The sequence below is a fragment of the Theropithecus gelada genome, chromosome 14, assembly GCF_003255815.1.
Source record: "Theropithecus gelada isolate Dixy chromosome 14, Tgel_1.0, whole genome shotgun sequence".
Taxonomy (NCBI): domain Eukaryota; kingdom Metazoa; phylum Chordata; class Mammalia; order Primates; family Cercopithecidae; genus Theropithecus; species Theropithecus gelada.
Window position 1 is genome coordinate 100,795,257 of NC_037682.1, and position 17,327 is coordinate 100,812,583.

At 40.7% G+C, this 17,327-nt stretch overlaps 1 pseudogene; it reads right to left on the minus strand.

Moving 5' to 3' along the window:
* Positions 1 to 7,730: 7,730 nt before the first annotated feature.
* LOC112607532 lies at positions 7,731 to 7,839 on the minus strand (annotated as a pseudogene).
* Between the last annotated feature and the right edge of the window lie 9,488 nt (positions 7,840 to 17,327).

The following is a 17,327-nucleotide window of genomic DNA, read 5'->3' on the forward strand; positions in this document are numbered from 1 at the left end:
CGGCTGTTCTCTGTTAACGCAGCTCTTGGAGTGGGCCTGTCCTGGAGATGATTATTTATTTTCAGGAGGTGGCCTTCTCACAGGAGCCCATCCATCCCATGTCAGCACAGCCTTGTCCAGCAGCTGCTGCGGCTGCTGTGGGCATCTTGCCAGCCCAGCACTGCCGGCGGAGAGTGGCTTTCTCTGCTTCCTCTAATCTCCCTTCCCCTTCCCTGCCATGTGAATTTCCATGATAAATCACCCAAGAAAGATTTCCAATGCATTTTGACAGGATGAAACTGTGTGATTCAGCTTGATCTCGTTAAGAGCCCTATAGCCAAATCCCCCAAAGCACGGCAGGCACGGAAAGCTTGCAAATTGTGGACGGCTTGTCTCTCCAGCTGAGGGAGAGACTTAACTGACACTCCGCTGCCTTTCTGCCCTTGACCTAAAGGAGGGAAGAATATTTGCTGCACATTTTCATTTGCAAAGTCCCTGTATTCAGTGAAGGCATTCTTGTAAGAGCAGAGTACCCAGGCTTCTAAAGAATGTATTAGCCCTCTTTATTCATTCATTCATTTATTCACTCACTCATTCATTAATCCATTCATTCATGCTATAAACATGTGCGCAATAAATGTAACAGGCACTGTGGTCAATTATAAATAAGACACAAATTCATGTTCTCCAGGAACTCACAGTGTAGGGATACCAGACACACAAATAGACAATTAAACACCAGTATGTAGACTGCAGTGGTATAAAAAAAAAAAAGGACCAAATAGTATAACAAGAGGGGGCGTCAAATTGTGTCTGGAAGGGGTGGTGATGAGGAAGATGAGCTTCCTGGTGGAAGTAATGTCTGGACTAGTTTTAAAGGATGAATGGGAGTATTCGTTTGGGGATTTGGGGTGCTGGAAGTTGGGATGTCTTAGACAGGGAGGGAAGCCCTGAGTAAAGGCTTCCTTATCAATCTCTATTGCCTTCAATCTCAACTTGCTCATGGATTGTGATTCTCACATTCGCTCCTTTTGTGTGATTCATCCCCAGATGTGTGTTAAGTGACTGTCTGACTGTAGCTTGCCCTGACTCAGTGTGGATTTCATTGCGTGGACCAGATTTTAGCATCCTGCTTACATAATCTTGACCATCTTCAGGTTTTTCCTTGATTTAGAGTTTACTACTGTCCTCTTGACATTGCCAGCTTATGGTGATTTTTACTGACTATGCAACCAATTGAAAAATCAAACACATTTCCTTGGAAACAGGATGGCAGTGACCTCTGTCCAGGTTGACAGGAAATTCAAGGCTGGATTTATGTTTCTCTGTATTTCTATTTCCAACCACCTTGCACATAGGAGGGGCTCAGTATATATTTGGTAAGAGGATGAACAAATGGGTGGCCCAAATAACAAGCATCTCTCTTCTTCACTGTCTATAATTATTCCAAGAGCAGAGAACAAGGATAGCCATGCCATTGTTATAAAAATTCAGCTTATCTGCACAGTTAGAAGGAGCATGTAGGATTTGAGGGAGCCTGAAGTGGGATGACCAATGATATGCATGACATGGAAACCATACAGAAAGGAGAGTGCCCAATAAATGCCGGCACCTTAAGCATAGGGGCTGCAGACTGGAAACTCAGAGTGGAAACAATGATGGAGTCAGATTTGTCTTTATTTTGTCTGCAGTCTCATAGTTAGGACTCTGCCTTGGCTAGACAGGCAGACACTTTTATTCTGCATATGAGAGAGGCGGGAATGCTTTTTCCAGGCAATTAGCTTAAAAAAGAGTGAGGTTCCTTGGCTTTACTGAAATGCCAGAAAAGATTATGAAGTCTCTAAAGATAAGAAAAAAGCCAGGGTGGTAAATGACATTTTATTCATTAGGATGGATACTCAAGTATTTTGTGCATCTAAGAATGTTTTGTCCTTTGTACACTGGGGTGGGGCTTCTGGAATACCATTAGCCGTAATAACAGCAATAAAACCATCTTACATTTGCTTGGGACTTTGCAGTTGAAACATGCTTTTATGAATGTAATTCAAATTATAGAAGAGACTTCTTCTTGGGGCAGGATGGGAGGAGGATGTTTTCAAAGAATGATTGTTCCTACCTTTTAGGAAATTTAACAATCAAGTCTTTGCTTACAGAGTCGGATTCAGGCTCAGAAACGACAGTTTACACAGTAGGGCTTCATGATTAGGAGAGTGAGCTTTCTCGTCTGTCCCGACCACCCCATGGCCAGTTGCTTAAACCCCACGTTCTCCCTGGAAAAGCCTTCGACTCTTCTTCAGCCAACTGCGCTCAGAATGGACATCACTCCTGTAGTCTTGGCTTCTGCTCCTGGTTGTTTAGTTTCTAGAGACTGCAGGCTGAAGAGCGGAGCTTCCTAAGAAGTCTGGTTGGGTGGGTGACTTGTGCTTGCCCCTTAGACCACAGTTGAGATGCCACTGCCACTAAGAGTGGTCTTTATCACGGTCCCTCCACAGGGCTGTATTCTGCCTCTTTTTGTTGCCCTTGTCACCGTGGTCAGTACTAATTTTGATGTCTGTAATTCTGCCTTATCTCTCTGTTGTAACTACTGTCAACCACAACCACCATGGCTACCATTTTACACCCCGTTTACCTCCTGTGGTATGTAGGCAACTAAACAGCAACTGAGTCCTGTATACAACTTGTGTTCTGTGGGGTCCTTTGGCTTCTTATGTTCTTGGGACCAAGAAGACAATATTTCTTGACATAGCTATCCCACTTGATACCAGGTTTGGCTCTTGCTTTTGTAGATGAGCATCCTGGCAGAAGTGGCAAGCAACACTTTACCTTTCCCTCAACCAATGCATGCTTAGTGGAGAAAACAGCTGAACCCATAGGGCAAATTTTAATTATATACTTTTTCAATATAAGAATGTTTTGTTACACTTCCACTTCCTGAGCCTACCAGCAGGAAGGAATCATAATCACTGCCTCCAAAGGGCCAGGCAAATAATATGCATTTATTCTGATTCTCACAGCCATCCTGCATGGATATTGCTCCCATATAATAGATTAAAAAAAAACCTGAGGCTCAGAGAAGTGATTTTCCCAATGTCATACCGATGGTTAGGGCCAGAACTGGATTTTATACTCACATCTGTCTGACCTCGAAACCCCATGCTCTTTCCACTCCACGTTGCTGCCTCCTGCCTTACTTTCTGCAGTGGACTCATGCCAGGTCTTAGAGGAGGAGGAGATGCCCAGAACATAAGCAGGTTATCTAAAGCCATCCCATCTTTGAAAAAGTCCTAAGTGATTTTGAGTTGTAGGACTAAATATTCATTATCTTATTTAAGCCTCACAAAACCTCTATGAAATTGAGAAGGCAGCAATTATTAAAATAGTCATTTGTGAATTGAGGAAACTGGAGCTTAGGAAGGTTAAATGATTTCCCCAAAATTACAAGGCTAAGAGTTGATGGAGAACAGGCTCATTTCTAGGTTTTCTGGTTTTAATATCCTTACATTTTAATGTAACCTCACTTTAAGTCTGATTGAAAAAACAAAAGATATTTAATGGAAAATACAAAACCAAAAAACCAAAACCCTACGGAGAATAAAATAAAAATAATGTGTAATTCTGACTTTCAAGGAACCCGTGTTTTCCCATCTGCCTCTCTGTAGGCAGAACAGATTTTCTATTGTTCCCATGCTTGCAGGAACCACTCTCCACTATGAGACATGATTATGCCGATCTATGAGACAATGGGGTTGGGCAAAGCACCAGGTAGGGGAAATATGAATCATCTACCTTTTCCTCTATGTCAGGGGTGTCCAATCTTTTGGCTTCCCTGGGCCACATTGGAAGAATAACTGTCTTGGGCCACACATAAAATACACTAACACTAACCATAGCTGATGAGCTAAAAAAGGAAACAATTACAAAAATCTCATAATGTTTTAAGAAAGTTTATGAATTTGTGTTGGGCTGCATTCAGAGCCATCCTGGGCCATGTGTGGTCCACGGGCCACGAATTGGACAAGCTTGCTCCATGTGACTCTCACAGATTTGAGTCTGCGTCCTGACTTCAGCAATCTTCTTGCTTGTCTCTGGAGATCTGGGTTCCACTCAGGACTGTCCAGGATTAGTGGCTTTGATCCTTACTCAGCTTGGTAGTTAACAAAGACTTCTCTGGTTTATATTCACACGAGGATATCAGAAGTTGCCTTAGATAGACGAGATCAAAGAAATACACTGGGTCAGCTTCCTTAAAATTGTCTGCTGCCCTTAAAACTTAAAAGAGTTAATGATCGTGAACTTCTTCAGTAGGTTTTCTCGCTAAGGCAAGTGACATCTTTATCATTAAGTGAGATTGTGAGGAGCCAATTAGAGTGTTAAGTTCTTGCTTACAATTAATTGATCCTTCTACTGGGAGTAGTGCTCTGTGTGTCTTCAGCTCAGACATGAAGGAGTCAGGACTGGGACCCACTCAGGGTCAAAGGGCTAGTGGAGGAGGTGGGAGAGCATCCTGCAGTGGCAAAATGAGGGTGGCCTGAGCAGTCTCCTTAGGATGAAAATAGGATTTCTAGTTTGTTCCGTTCATCGATTTTCTCAGAGCTGCCATTTCTTTACTTGCTTTTATTTGGCTTCCTAGAATGCAGTGAAATAGTTTGATCCCTGCCTAGAAGTCCTAGCTTATCAAATTCACATAAGGTCTGAGGAACCCTTTGAATCAAAGGTGGAGATTTCTCAGATCCAGGATTTGATCAAAAGTAAGTTTTATGCTCTCCCGAGCCCCTGCAGCCTTGGTTTCAACTTACTGAAAAGCAGAGTGATTCTCTCTCTTACAGATACTTCTATCTCTACTTTACTTTCTGTTCTTTTCTTTGCCCTCCTCCCCCATTCACCCACATCTCTCAATCTCAGTCCAAGAAGCAGAGCCATGCTTCTCAAACTTTACTGGGAAAGCTACTCGCCCAGGGATGTTGTTAAAATGTGGATTCTGATTCAAAGAGCTTGGGGTGGGGTCTGAGAACTCCAGGTGATGGTCACCTCTGTAGGGTCATGAGAGTGCTGTGGGGGCTGCAAGCTTGGCTGCAGACTGACCCATGCATATGCTTTGTGGTTTAGGGGACCCACTCTGATGTTGCTTTGGTCTTAGGGTGACCCAAAGTTGTCAACGATGAGGAACAAAACAACTATTTGCCCCACTTTATGTCCCTATAGAGCTCTCTTGTGACTCGACACAGGCCCAGATGTTCCCTGTCCTTCATGAGGCTCACTGTGCCAACAATGCTACCATTATTGCTCCTGAGGTCTTAGCTTGCTGGGCATTCCCATGGCCGAAGGGAAGGCTAATATTAGAAATCCTTTACTTCCCCCCTCCCCTTTCCCGCTCCCTGGCTTTCTGTAGTGAGAGAGGTACTCTCCTCTGCATCTAGGGACATGAGGGCAATGTCTACATGACACTTCCAAAACATGCCAGGAGTGGAGAAAAGGTGGAATCCGTGGTGTTGTGACCACTAGGTGCCTCTTGATAATCAAGTTCAATGTTGACTGACTTGACTGTTTTTCAACAGAGTTGAATTGTTTTGACTAGTTTTTTTCCTTGTAATTTATTCTTCTTGGTTTCTTACCTGACTGACTGGAAGAGTTTGACTGGTGTAACCTTATGGGAGGGCAGCCCTCTGTGATGCAGTTAATGGCTGTGTAAAGGTGGTTTTCACCATATTATCCTTATGCAACCAGGCTGTTCTGAGCTTCCTGTTTGGCATGGCCTCCTAGGAGCCAGGACATGGGTTTGCCAGTTTAGAAGAGTCAGTCCTTAAAATGTAATTGCCCTTGAAAAATGTTGCTGCCATGTGGTTGGGAGTCAAAATAATTTCCAACCAAAATAATTTCCAACCAATTATTTTTCTGTAAATTTAAGTGGACACTGATTCTGTGCTGGAAATTGGAAAGATTCTTAGGTTCGCCAACACATTCTCAATAGGAAGGCATCAAATGTGGTCTGTGTATGGTAGGAATTTTCGGGAGCAGAGGTAAGATGATTGTGTTGGTTGTCATGGTCTCTGGTGAAAGGACCCGACCTAACTCTGTGGTAGCAATTGAGAGGTGGTGGGAGAAGTGAATCCTGAAGTACTAGGAATAACAGGAGAAGGCCTTACCTAGGACTGCTCCACTGACCATAAGCCCTGAGGGGAGGTGCCAGGGAGAAGGCCAACTTGATATGGTACAGGGACGCTGTTCAGTCACTATAAGAGGAGAGTCAGAAGCAAAGGGCTGCAGCATCATGCACCCTGCAGAAGTAAGTCCACACTGAAATCTGCTCTGGACAGCTCTGACTGGTGCCTCTCCCACAGTCCCTGCCCACAGAAGTGGTCCTAGATGCCGCAGACTTCAGCCCTTTGCTGCGCTTCCTTGTTTGCCATAGTTCATTGGCTTGGGGTGGACACCCGAGCCCCGGGTGAGAATCCAAAGTCTGACAAGTGGCTTGTGACATGTTCTGCAGTGAAGTTCTGTCCAGAGATGAATGAGATGAACTTGGTTAGGGGCATTCTCCATCTGATGGGTGCAGGTACAAGGCAGTGATGTGGAGCTGAGACTGATAGCCGCCATTTGGCCAAACGTAAGAAGTGTAGGCAGAGGAAGCTGCTAGGAGGGAGCATTCTTCCTGTTTCCTTTTGGACAGATTATCTAGAGTAGCATTCCCGGCCTCTTTCTGCCGCCTCATCCACTCCTCTTAAGAGAAGAAGTGGCAGTTTGGGTGGAATTTAATCTTCCCTCTGCCATGCAGTGACAGGCAAGCTTAAAGCCTCTGCCCCTGCAATTACTTCAGTTTAATTCCAGGATTACATATTAGAGAATCCCCTTGGTGGTAACCTAAGCCACATTCTGCAAACAGCTTCACCAGTAATCAAGATAATATTTTAATCTCCATCTGCCTGATCGCTGCGTCTATCTCTCTTTAGTCGGTTCTGAACTTGACTAAAAAAATGTGATAATGTATTGATTCCCCAAACTCTTAACACTGGTACATGAACTGGGGACCTCGGAAAGGAGATAATGTGTCCAGTTTGGGGATCAAAATAGCGGATACAGCCTAGGCTGGTGACTTTTCACCCTGTCAGTCTGCAGCGACCTGTATTTGGCTGTGTGGCTAGTTTTTGCCGCTGTGTAGCGGCTTCTAGTTGGCCTCGCCTTGTAAGAGGCTTAGGCCCTGGGCTTAATTAAGGGAACCACATGGGAAAATGATGTTGGTGGCTCACTGCAGATTATGGTGGCTTCGCCTACAGGCAAAAGGGTATTTTTATACAGGGAAGTGTGGTTTTCTTTACAGACAGGGCTGCGTATAAGGGGGCTGCTGCTTGGGCCTTAACAGATGCCCAGCTGAGAGGTCAGACATAGCTGACCTTGAACAAGGCTGTAGTTATTGTTCAAGTCTGGAACCAAGTCTTGGTATTGCGGGGAAGGCTGAGAGAGGGATTTAATCATCAAAAGAGAGTCTTAGAATCTCAGTGAAGGCTTACCTTGAAACAGGTAGAGGCCCAGGAACAATTTTTTTGCTCCTCTTGCTGTGCTTCTACAAAAGTACCTAAATTCCGTGTGGACCTCACTAGTGTGTACATGAGGCTTCCAGCTGTGAATTGTTAATGCCAGGCCTAACTCGTCTGCTATTGAACTGGCTGCCTCAAATTCCATTAACTGCACTCAAGGACAAAAGGGAGTGGGTACAGAGCAATTTCTAGTGTTCTTTTTCTTATAATTTATTTTAAAGGCCATAGCACCTGATATTCCCAGGCAGTCTTCCATCCAAATACTAGACAGGCCCAACCCTGCTTAACATCTGAGATCAGGTGTGTCCAGGGTAGTATGGCCTTAGACACGTGTTCTGTCTTAAGAATGACTCCTGACCAGGCACGGTGGCTCATGCCTGTAATCCTAGCACTTTGGGAGGCCAAGGCAGGCAGATTGCCTGAGGTCAGGAGTTGAAGACCGGTCTGGTTGACAGAGTGAAACCCTGTCTCTACTAAAAGTACAAAAAAAATTAGCCAGGTGTGGTGGTGTGTGCCATAATCCCAGCTACTCGGGAGGCTGAGGCAGGGGAATTGCTTGAACCCGGGAGGTGGAGGTCGCAGTGAGCCTCTGCACTCCAGCCTGGGCGACAGAGCAAGACTGTCTCAAAAAAAAAAAAAAAAAAAAAAAGTGACTCCTGTAATGCTGCCCCACTAGGAGGTCCATAGGCTTGCTCTGTGTCTTCGTTTGCTTTCCTCCAAGAGCTGAGTTGAGACTGGGTGCAGAGAGGGTGTGTTTCTTTCCTTTTTGTTTTGCTTTTGAAATGACCCCAGGAAGCTAAAGTGAGAGGATGGGGTAAGTGAGAGGATGGGGTAAGTGAGAGGATGGGGTAAGTGAGAGGATGGGGTAAGTGAGAAAGGGAAGGAGGGAAAGCAAGAAAGGGTATATTATGGAGTTGGTTTTCACCATGGGCAACAAGAGCCCTCTGGGAATTGAGTAGACTACACTAAGGTTGCCTGTGGAGCATGAGAAGCTGGGCTATTTATCTGCTGTGCCCTGTTCCACATGGATTGAGAGCAGGTCCCTTGCTTGTTGGCACAAGGACTGAGTGGCCTTCTCAGGTTTTGGAGGGGGGCCTGAAGCAGAGAAGCCTTGGGAAGTGTTTGAGGGGAGATACTGGCAACGTGCCAGAACTGTCCCCCTCAGTTATGTTGAAATCAAATGGGCTGCAGTGGGGATGTGGCATGAGGACCCCAGAGCTTCTGCTAAAATTTGTTAGGTATACAAACTCTAACCATGACTTTGGATTTCTGAGGCCCACAAAATAGGATCAGGTTTTAGGAATAAACAAATGCCATGAGCCCTTTTTATGCAGAGAATATGCCATCAAAAAGAACTAAAGTAGAAAATTATCTTAATGAAATGATTTCAAATCCAAAGGCTATAAAGGCTTTGGCCTGGAATTCTCAGCTTCTAGAAATCAAATTAACTCAGCATATCAAAGAGGAGCAAAAGTAGCTTGAGAAATATATTTCAAACTACTATCAGAATAGAAGGGAGAAAACAAAATAAAATAATGGAAGAAAATATGATTAAATTGTAATAAAGGAAAGATTTTCTTGGGAGATGAGTTGCAATCTAGAAACTAAACTAGAAGATATGAAATAGAAAACTTGACGTTTAAAAGCTCATAGAGGCAGATATGAAAGGGAAAATGAGATATGCCTAGGTGTAATTATTCTTAACAGGGTTTTATAAAAGTGAAAAAGATTTTATTTATTTTAGTTTTTTAAAACTTATTTTTACAAACAGTTTTTATTTACTTTTTTAATGGATACCTAATAGTTGTGCATATTTATGGGGTACATGCAATATTTTGATATAAGCATATAACATGTAATCATCAAATTCGGGTAATTGGGATATATCCATCACCTCAAACTTTATTGTTTCTTTGTGTTGAGAACATTCCAAATCTTCTTTTCTAGCTATTTTGAAATGTACAACAAATTATTGTTAACTGTAGTCATTCTTTTGTGCTACTGGGCATTAGATCTTATTGCTTATGTCTAACTGTATTTTTGTGCCCATTAACCAACCTGTCTCTCTCTCTCCTACTCTTCCCAACCTCTGGTAAACCTCATTCTACTCTTTGTCAGATCAAATTTTTTAGCTCCCCCGTGTAAGTAAGAACATGTGATACTTGTCTTTCTGTGCTTGGCTTCTTTCAGTTAACATAATGTTCTACATAATGTTTGTCCATATTGCTGCAAGTGATATGATTTCATCTTTTATAGCTGAGTAGTATTCCATTGTGTATATATACCACATTTTGTTTATCTAGACATCCACTGATGGACATTTAGGTTGATTCAATATCTTGGCTATTGTGAGCAGTGCTGCAGTAAACATGGGCGTGTAGATAATATCTCTTTGATATACATTTACTGATTTCCTTTCTTTTGGATATGTACTCAGCAGTGGATTGCTGGATCATGTGGTAGTTCTAGTTTTAGTTTTCGAGGAACCTCCATACTATTTTTCTTGTGGCTGTACTACTTTACATTCCCACCAACAGTGTACGAGAGTTAAGAGGAAACTATTTTAGATGTTACTAAATCAGAAATAGTGACTGGGGTCCAACAAAAGTAAGACAAGCAATGTCTTAAGGAAAAAGGCTGGAATTACTTCTCGAAAGATGCTGGAAGCCAAGCGTGACTGAAAAACAGTCTCTTAGAGCTTGCAGATTGGGTCAGCTATACCAGGGGATTATGGAACATTTGACAGAATACTACGAAGAGGCATGATTTGGAAAGCTCCAATGTGGCACAGATATCATGTGCACATTGAGGGAACATACTCAAGAAATGTGTGGAATTCATACATAAAGAGAAGGCCCAGGGAAAGTAGGAATATTAAATAGATAATAACAATAATAGCTAAAATAGATAATAATAGATAAAATCCAGGCCTGTGTTGACTTGATGGAGACCCTATCCTGAATGGGATTATCCAACTCCATGAAATTTTAAAGGTGGGGGAAGGTTGGTATGTACAGTGGATGACCATGGTAGACCCAGAGTGTTTTGATTAAGAACATGCAAGAGAAAATCTGAAGAATTTTCTGAAATCTTGTCTGAGCCAGAAATTGAAGGGAAAGTAAAATGAAAGAAGATAGGCAGAATCTAGGAATAATTTAGCACTACCTGTGTTAGAATAGAAAGGAATGCCTTTAAGAAGCAGGTTTAACCATTGGAAACTCAGTGGAGCCTTCTTGAAAGGAATAGGGGAACAACAGATGGGAATGGAGCAGAAAGGCAGTCCTAGATATTCTTCACAAATTTCTCCAGATCTTCCGTCCATCTCTCCAGGCGCTGGCCTGTACCTCTGGAGGTGCAGGCTGCTCTCTCATGCAGGCTGCTTTGCTCTCCAGATATGGTTGCATATGGCCCAGCAGGGATCCCAGAGTGGGAGGAGGGGAGGCTGAGGTATTCATTTCTTGGCTCCCTCCCTGCCAAGCTGCAGTTTGGCAGTGACTGCATTTTTTTCTCCTATGTCTATATTTCCCTCCTCATATAGCTTCAGTGTAAAGCTTGTAATAGCTTCTGAGGTGCTACTCTTATCGGTTACCTTAACCTGCCTACAAATCCTCAAGCATAGGACTCTAAAGAAAAAGGAAGATTGAGAGGTTTTTAATTATGCAGAGAAGCAAAGAAGCAAAGCACCTCAAATAAGATCTGTGGGCTGATGCTGTCATCACTGCAGATCTCTAAACCTTGCGGTAGCAGAATTATTCCTTGCATGAATATCTCAAATGTCACTCTTGGAGAGAACGTATACAAGGGTAGATTTCCCATTAGGTACAGTAAATAGTGTCAAAATTAACCTGGCAATGGAAGCTTTCTCTCCATTGAGTTGAGGGGCTTGAGGGGCACAGATGGGGTCCTGCTAACCTTGGCAGAGACTGTCTGGTGTCCTGATGAGGCTGAATAGAGAGATCTTTGTCTCTTTCTTGTCTTCCCCTTGTAGCCCTGAGTCTTTGCTGTGGTCTGAGTAACACTGACTACTCAGATCTGGCGATGTAGGAATGAAGGAATTAGCGGCTGTAGGGTCTATATTTTAAAAGTGTGAGACTTGTGCTGTGATAATTTACGTGTCTTGTTAACTCTTTTGATTCCTTTGAAGTGGGACATATGCAAAACCTGTCATTTAATCTAACTTGGGAGGGTCTGAAAAGATTAAATTCACACAGTGGACAAGAACCCAGGCAGCAGCTACTGAAAAACCCAAAAACTACCCAGGCATTGTATAACGTTCCTACCTGAGACTGAGCAGAATTAAAATCTAGGGAGATTAATTATGGATTTTAAATTCTTTGGATTTTGGATTTTAAAAGGCAAGATAATCTGATTTTGAATTTAAACTTGCAAAAAGATTCATTCTTTAACATTAATTTTTTTTCTTGGAAAATTCATAATTTCAGATAATTTATATTTAACTTCGGGGGCACTTACTGTTGATATCCTATTAATGGTATACAGTATTTGTATGTTGTTATTTAATAGCATTACAGAACCTCTGATGAACTGTATTAAAATTTCATGGCTGGGCAAATTAGTGATAAGAAATGGAATGGAGACTGAATTTTTCAGCTGTAATTGAATTGATGAGCTGCATCAACCCATTGCAGAGCTTTTAGAGGACAAAGAGCTAGAGTGGCCCCAGAAGAATCCGCAAGCAAGCAAGAAGTGGCATTGGGAGATTGAATTTGTGAAGATGGGACCAATTTCTGATCTCCTGCCACTCATTTGTTCGGACATGGGATGAATGCAGTCGTTCTCAACTATGGCTGCTCACTGGAATCTTCTGGGGAGCTTTTAAAAATGCCCATACCCAGGTCACATCTAGACTTATTAAAAAATAACTAATGAGTATTAAATTGTAAGGAATTATTTCCTCATCTTCCCATTTCCCAGTGAGACAACCGTTTCTTTTGCCCCAAATATGGCAATCCTTCTCAGAGGGAGCATGGAAAAAACTACGTTTATCTTGAGCAAGATTAAGACAATAATAATAACCACTCACTGCGTACCTGGTATGTGCCAGAAATGTAAGATATTATTGTTATCATTTTACAGATGGAAAAATAGGGGTAATCAGTGACCACACTATAGAACACTTGCTAAATGCCAAGCACTCTGCTAAGATCTAGAAAGCGGATATATGCATGTACATATACTTGTAGAGTATATGTGTATCCTTTTTAATTACACCATAATCCTAGGAAGTTCCACTGACATATTTTGTTGTATGGATCTATTTAGTACTTGAATTTGGATAAAAGTAATTTACATTATTTTATAATAATGAGAGATATTTACACCTTATGTGGAGAAATTGAGGCAGATAGTACATAGCTACTAATAGCAGTACCAGTGATTGGAGAAGGAATATGCCCCTTGTCCTTTTGTTTCCAGATGGGATGACTTTGTAGATTAACAATCCTGGCTATTTTCTCCTCTCACTTAATGACTCCAACAGTAGTAGAACAAAATTATGACTGAGGAGCTTGGGAAAAGTAACTAGTCATACATTTGCCTCTTCTTTTCTCTCTTTGGATCCTTCTTCTGAAAGAAGTGTTTGCTTTTTTCTGGCTATGAAGTTGATTTAGTATTAAGAGCATTTTGCTTTGGGGCGAGGCTTATACTATGCAACTTTGCCAGTGTCTGGGTACATAGGATTCATTCAGGACTGACATATTAGAAAGGCCACTTGGCCCAGAATTCAGTTATGTTCTCCAAACAGCATTATCAGTTAAAAGGAAAAAAAAGTCAATATTTTTTTTACCTTCATTTTCCTGACTTCTGTGTTTTTTTCTCAATTTGTTTTAACCTTAAGAGAGGAAGAGAATAAATCAGGACCTGGATGAACTGATACATGTGGGTGCCACAGGTGGGCTCATAATTTGGTGATCCTTTAAATCAATGTGTTAAAAATACTAGTTTCACATTTAAATAAGGGAATAGAACAAATATATATGTTTTTATATTTTTTGCTAATAAAATTTCTATGCCTCTTCCTTTATGTCTGAAATTATTTGTGCTGTGATAATTATAGGTGTCCTATTAACTCTTTTCATGCTTAAAATGTGGGGCATATGCACAGCTTGTCATATGTGTTACACCAAATGTAACCTAACATTTTAACTTATTTATTTTATCTTTCATTTCTCAGTTTTTATATCACTCATGATTGGATAGCTTTAGTCACTCAGACTCACTAAAGATAGAAGTAATTTACATAGAAATACTTGCTAAGTCTTATTCAAAATATTTTGAAAGTTTTGAAAAATTTTTTTTCCTGCCAATGTGTATAGGCAAGTTATTTCTCATTTCTACTAGAAATGATAGAAATGGTGAACACAGAGAGGTCAGCACCGGTGAGAGATACCTTTTAAAATTTTCACCTGAGTGTATTGCTCACCTCTATGTGAGGTGAACCAATATTCATTTTGCCCATGATGTAGTTGTGTGTGGAAACTGATACCACAATTCCTGCACATATATACCCTGATGTGTCTCTTACAGACTGATCACACTGGACACCTACCTTTCTGGCTCTTCCCTTGATTAGGGGTGGACCGTGATGCAAGAAGAGAGAGTGCTAGCCAAAATGTCAGAGAGCCCAGGCAATAAAGTTAGTGGTGCTTTGATTAATCCATAGAGTAGCTAGTTTTGATGGTGGTGACTGGGATCAGAAGTGGTGGGTTAGAGCTTGTATGCATGTCTATTTTAACTAAAGATCCCAAGGGCTTACCAAGTAGATAAACATGGGGTGAGTATTTATATAAATGTGACAATCTTTGACTTCACAAATAGTGGCAATAATATATTATGTATTAGGATTATATATTAATATATTAATATACATTAATATATTATGTATCTAGGATTCCCAGTGCATGAGTGAGGTAAAATAAAGTAAAATATTTCCATCACTGAGATTCAGTGTACTGTAAAAGCCTTTAATAAAGTAATTAAACACTATGTGCATGTCCCATTGATACTGTTATATCATTTGTATTATAAATTTATTACAGAAATTTTACATTAATATATAACTGGCTTACTGCTAACAATAAAGTTCCCCTTTTATGTCTAATTTCTTCAGACAAAATCAGAAATTAATATATGTAAGAATGATTGTTAAATGAAGGAACACTGGATTATTTGGCTCCCTTGGGACCTGAGTTAATCACCCTAGGATCTCTTAGTCTTCATATTGCAATCTATTGCTACTCCTTTAGCCCATCTCTAGTCAGGTGCAAAAAGTAACCTCAAAGCACTTTAGAAGTTGGATTTGCTGGTGGTGTAGGTCAAGTCTCTGTTTGATCTATAATTAACTAGGAGGCCCCTTTTCAATCTAGACCTTTCTTCCTAATGAAGTTTGTACTACTCTTTTCATTGGTGGCACTTTGTGCAACTTATCTCCTTCCTCAATCTTGGGAGACCTGCAAAGGGCCTAAAATTATTACTTTATTTCTAATGGTTCTATCAGGATCTTCACTCAGTATAATAATAAAGGATCATGTCTATTTCATTTCTGCATCCCCAGCATAATTTCTAGCACATGCTGTGTATTCAGTGAATACTTGTTGAATTAAGGAACATATTTCTGGAACTTTTACCCACTAACATGCTTCATTGAAACGCATTAAGAAGCCCAGCAGATACAGTTTATTGAAATCTTAGCAGTAGGTATCTTGTTGTAAAATGCCAAATGACCCATGAATCAAATCAACAGGATTTTGATATTCTTTAGAAGGTTTACAAATTTGACGAAAATCTATCATCATTTTTGAGTGTGGCTTTTGTTTAGATAGACAATGCAAAACAAAAAGTGATTAAATTGGCTGAAGATTTCATTTTGTTCAGCAAATCAGTTTTTTAGTCATTAAGAGTTGACAGTAATGTGATGGTGCATTTGGATAAATGAAAATATACATGGCAGATCTTGCATGGTTTACATGTTAAAACTTGGACAAGTTTAATAAAGAACAATTAAATATGAATTTTAGGAAAAGAATCAAGCATGAATACTTACAGTTGTTATGATTAGGACTTTTCCCCCTACTCTGTTCTTCAGACTGAGTTAATTTCTAGGGCTATGTCTACAAGTTGATTGACATTTTATTTTATTTTATTTTTGAGTTGGAGTCTTGCTCTGTCTCCCAGGCTGGAGTGCAGTGGCATGATCTTGGCTCACTGCAACCTCCGCCTCCTGGGTTCGAGCAATTCTCCTGCCTCAGCCTCCCGAGTAGCTGGGATTACAGGTGCCCACCACCATGACCAGCTAATGTCTTTTTTTGTGTTTTTTTAATAGAGATGGAATTCACCATGTTGGCCAGGCTGGTCTCAAACTCCTGACCTCGTGATCTGCCCGCCTTGGTCTCCCAAAGTGCTGGGATTACAGACATGAGCCACCGCGCCCAGCTGACAGATCTTTTCTCCTGTCGTTTACAATCTGTTGTTTAGCTCATTGAGTGAATATTGCATTTTAGATATTACAATTTAGAATATTTAAAATTTAGAATATAATTTAGAATATTTTATTTCAGATATTTATAATTCAGAATATCTATATTTTAGAATATAATTCAGAATATTTCACTTCTGATGTTATAATTTAGAATATGTTTTATTCATTTTAACAGTTTGCATTTTTTTAAGAATCTCAATCTATTTACTCATTATGACTCTATTTTTAGTGCCCTTGAATGTATTTATAATAGCTGTTTTAAATTCATTGTCTGAAAATTCCAACACTTAGGTTTTCTAAGGGTCTCTATTCATTAGTAGTTTTTTCCCCCCTTGAGTAGGGTCCATTTTCCTGCTTCTTTCTATGTCTAGAATTTTTTTATTGTGTGCTAAAAACAACATAATCCAGGCTCTTACAATGATACCTTAGAAAGACAACCTATGTTGTCTTTCTTTAAAAGGTGCTGAGATGGATCATTTTTGGCTGGCTCTTCTCGATCTTCTCTCAGGCATGGTTTTCAGCTTTCTTAGAGTAGGGCTATTCAATAAACCTTTTTTACAATGATAAACGTGTTCTTTGTCTCTGCTTTCCAATATGGTTACCATCAGTCACATTTAGATACTAAACATTTGAAATGTGGCTAATGAGACTGAGGAAATGAATTTTAAATTGAAGTTAAATTTGAATTGAAAATACCATATGTGTTTACTGCTACTTTATTGGCTAGTATTGTCTGGATTAACCTTTACTGTAAGGCATGGTATTGACTCCTCTACTTTTCTGGAGTCTTAGTGAATGTCTGGGGTGTTGACAAGTCTCTCTGTTCTGACTGGGCCAGAACTCCAATATCCCCCAGAGTTACGTCACCTCTAGCACATTTGCTCCATGTTTAAGTCTGTAACCACCATCCTGCTAGGCTTTGTGGGACTTTGCCCAGCACAGCCCTTGGTTGAGGATCTGTGGATGATCCCCACGCAAAATTATTCCTCTGATTTATTTTAGTTAGGATTTAGAATTTTTAGTATATTTCGGTTTCGAGTATTTCATTGTCCTTTTAAGACCCCTAAAGATGACCATAAAATTGTGATCTTTAGGAATTAAGGCAGATCGTGACGGTGGCTTTTTGACTCCCTCTTCCCTGTTCCCAAAGTGCTTTCCTCATCCCCTTATAGAATCTCTTACCACATTCCTCTAGGGAGTTATGTATGTATCTGTCTCCCAACCTAGTCTGTGAGCTATTTAAGGTTGTGGACTGTGTCTTTTTCACTTTTGCGTCTTCAGTGTCTAGACCCTGATGGGTGCATAGTGATCTATTTGTC